Raw genomic sequence first — 4,098 nt, 5'->3', positions numbered from 1 at the left:
AGTTACCTCAAAGGATGACTTCTGATTTCTGGAAATTTCTTGCCTCAGAAATCTTGAAGAGTGAGCAGAGGAGAAGCAGAGACAAGCCTTGCTGAATTGGAATGCTTCAAGAGATGGAAGGGAAAGCGAGAAGGTTCTGCTTAATTAGAAGCAAAGAGCAGTTAATAGACAAAAATAAAGAAGAGAGACCAATTACCATGCAACTTTGCTCACATTGGTTTTGCCTAAAACTATGCTGCTGAAATTAGTGTGAAGCTTTTTAATGTTAATGCAAAATGCTTTAAAGCCATGTAACTTAATCAACATTATTTATGAAAAGATTATTGTTCAAAATTGTTACACATTTACATTGGTTGGGTATTATAAATCATACAGCCAGGTCATTTAAATTTGCTTAATATCAGATGAAAATAGTTGAATTTGAAATGTACACACACTAAGGCTTATGTATATAAGGTTATATGTATATTCAGGTAAATATATTTAAAACAACCCGTGGATTCACTAATATGGATAATTACTTGCCAAAAAGATCAACTTTCCTTTTAGTACTCTAAGCAGTCGCATTCCAGTTTGTCTGTTTCATTCTTAAATGTCAATGTCTTCATAATTAATTGCTCTTTTATTTATAGCCACTCTCTCTAAACATGAAGCTACCCTTGAATGCTAGATTACTCATTGTTTCTTGTGTCTCAATAGCTAATTCCTTTTTATTTCTGGAGAGCATTCCCTTGTATTGCAGCAACCCATCTGCTGATGGACATTTGGGTTGTTTCCAGTTTGGGGCCACTACAAGTAAAAATCCTTTGTATTTAGGTACAATTCCTTGTATGGATATATAAAAATCTCACTTCTCTTAGCTGTATACCAAGGAGTAGGATGCTCATATCATAAGAAAACATATTTTTCACTTTTTAAAGAAATAGCTAAACTGTTTTCCCAAGTTATTGTGCCATTTTACATTCCAATGAGCACTGTATGAGGAATGATCAATGACTAAGTTGACCCTTTGGTTGATGTTCTCAAGGTAACAGCTCTTCCTTTGTTGAGATAAAGTTTGCAATTGGTGATGAATCTTTGGAGCTAAAGATTGTGTGATGAAGAATTCCTCCAGGGGAGGAGGCAAAGTGGTTTTCTCTTGTTCAGAAAGTAAGGTCCTGAAACCCATTAAGCTCATGGATCCAGGAAAAATTAAATGTATCAGAGGAATAGCATACTCCGTACCTTTATCACCTCAGATGGAACACTAGATTGCAGATTCTGCAAGAATCATCTTCAACAAGTTCATGCCCAACATCTATATTTACACAGACCACAGGAAAGGAGTCAACTCTGGGATATCTCCAGGCTTTGGGTTGTCATTGGTTGTTGAGACCACCAATGGCAACTTCATCAGTGCTGAACTATACTCCAACCCAACCATGCCAGGATGTTACTCAAAGAAATCTACAGGGGTGGATTGTAAACTAGACTAACCAAACTCTGGCTCTACTGCTTATGACCCTTGGACTACAGGAAGTTTTCAAAGCCCTACTAGGACCACTCTCTCCTTACACAATAGAATTTTTGTAGCACTTTAAGAGATGTTTCCAGATTATGTTTAAAATTGAAACCAAACCACATGGTGAAGAACTCAAGGATGGGGATAAAATGCTGATGACCGTTATGGGTACTGCCTTCTCCAACCTTAGCAAAAACCTCAAGTGATGCTGTCAATTGTTTCATGTTTTCACAAATAATAATACAGTCTCTTTGATTTCAGTCATCCTAATAGGTGTATGGTAGTTTCTTACTGCAAATCTTAGTTTCTTTAATACTGATCATGTTTTTGTATAATTATTCACTATTTGTAATATTTTGTGAGGTATCTATCAGTCTGTGGTTGATTCTTGGTTCTATTTGTAATTGACTTGTAAAAAGTCTCTGTTCTTGATAGAGATCCTTTGTTTGATATGTATGTTGTGAAGTTTCTTCTAGGTTGGAACTTGCCTTTTTACTTTCTTAACTATGGTTTTAGAGGAGCAAAAGACTAAAAATATAGGATTATATCTTGGGTTAGATGTTACCTTTTCTAAAGGAAGGAACTGTCTACCCAGTTATATCACATTCCTTTGGGACTAAGATAGTAGGCATTCTTAAAGCAAGAACAGTTGAAAACCAGAGGCACTCATAACACCCACCACCACAATAACAACACACATCTCCTCAGTGCCTAGTTTGTTGTGCCCATCAATGTGGTTGGCTTCTCTGAAAAGGAGTCACTGAGACAGAGACCTTCCAACTCCAAAGTTATACAATTTTCATCTCTTCCAAATGCAGTACATTTCTGATAATGTTTCATGATTTCAAAAAGCAGTCAATGAAATAATGCATATTTCTAAACACCCACTTTGGTGAAAAAGCAGTCAATGAAATAATGCATATTTCTAAACACCCACTTTGGTGAATCTGGCTCTTTTAAATACTGTAATACTAACACATAAAAGAGAACTGAGCAGGTGATGATTTTTTTTTAATTATTAATTAATTTTACAGTAGAATGCATTTTGATATTTTATACACAAATGAGCACAAATTCTCATCTCTTTGGCTGTATATGGTGCAGAGTCATTCCAGTGGTATAATCATACATGTATATAGGGTATTTCATTCTACCATCTTTCTCATCCCCAAAACCCAACTCCTTCCCTCACCCTCCTCTACACAAACCAAAGTTTTTTCATTCTTTGCAGTGATGATTTAAATATCCAGGATCAAATCTCCTTTTATTCATCCCAGTTTTCAGGAGTTGGTTGAGTCAAGGATACAGTCTTCTATAAGATAACTAATATAAGTTGTTCATTTTTGCTTAATTTTTCTTAGTGGGTACCAACATATACTCTTATATTAAAGCAAAGAGTATCAAAGTCTACTGTGAGGAAAATATGCATTTTGGGGGTAAAATGAAGTTTCTAGAAAATTATATTCTTATTATGGCTTATTTCAGTTATATGCTTATGGCCAAGGATAATTTTCAGTAACATATGTCACTTATTCACTCGGAAAAAAAAATATTATGTTTTAAGCCACTAAGAGATGATGTTCTAGTCTTTAATAGTAGTTAAAATTTACACATACTTAAGGTAAGCTCTGGCTACAATATAATCAGTTAAACATTTCAAACTAGTGAGCTAAAATAAAATAATTTCAAAAATTCAAACCAAAAGAAGCTAGGAAAAAAATATAGATATATACACACACACATACATACATATGTATACACACACATAGATATATGTGTATACCTATATATGGAAAATATCACAAGCAAACAGGGAAATGTAGATTCAAACACAAACATGTAATTAATATCAGTAAAAACTAACCCAGTAAAATTTAATGGAATTAAATTCCCTATAAAAGGCAAACATTTCTCAGACTTAATTTATCAACAATGGCAACAACTCTATGCTTGTCCAAGATGTGTAAAAATAGTTAAAAGTAAAAATTAAATAGCTAAAAATAAAGAACAAAAGTAAGAAAAGCAGAAAACAAATCAAAAGATTTGAAAAAACTAATGATATTGATATCGAAGTGTATTCTAAGGCGCAGACATTAGTAGAGATTAAAAAAACTTCATAGTGATGTTTCAATTGATCAGAATGATATAACATAATAAATAATCATATGCTTTCACAGAAATACAAGGAAAAATAGAAAAACAAATATGGAATATTTTATAAATTTTGACCACCATCACAACAATACACATTTCCTGGGCTGCAAAGCATTAATCGACAATAATATAAAACCCAATATGAAAAAAATCTAGAAAAATATAAAAATAGTAAATTATTCCAACCAGGAGGAGATTATCCCAGTAATGCTAGGTTGGCTCAATTAACATTAATGGGATAAAGAAAAAATTATATTATTTTGATTTTACACGCATAAAAAGAAATTATTGAGCACATCTGAGCTTTCATTATTTATTTTGAAGAATCTTTACAAAACTTTATTAAAAATTTCATTCTGTAGTAAAGTATCTACAAAATCCACAACAAAATACAAAGTTATAAAATACTAAAAGCTTCCTCTTGATATCCCATTATCAGCACT

General features: G+C 32.8%; 1 pseudogene; it reads left to right on the top strand.

Moving 5' to 3' along the window:
- The first annotated feature begins 1,238 nt into the window (after positions 1-1,238).
- LOC110598491 (RNA 3'-terminal phosphate cyclase-like protein pseudogene) lies at positions 1,239-1,707 on the top strand (annotated as a pseudogene).
- Positions 1,708-4,098: the final 2,391 nt, after the last annotated feature.

The sequence above is a fragment of the Ictidomys tridecemlineatus genome, chromosome 2 (genome assembly GCF_052094955.1).
Source record: "Ictidomys tridecemlineatus isolate mIctTri1 chromosome 2, mIctTri1.hap1, whole genome shotgun sequence".
NCBI classification, from domain to species: domain Eukaryota; kingdom Metazoa; phylum Chordata; class Mammalia; order Rodentia; family Sciuridae; genus Ictidomys; species Ictidomys tridecemlineatus.
Note: the sequence above shows the minus strand (reverse complement) of the source record. Positions and strands in the feature narration are given on the sequence as shown.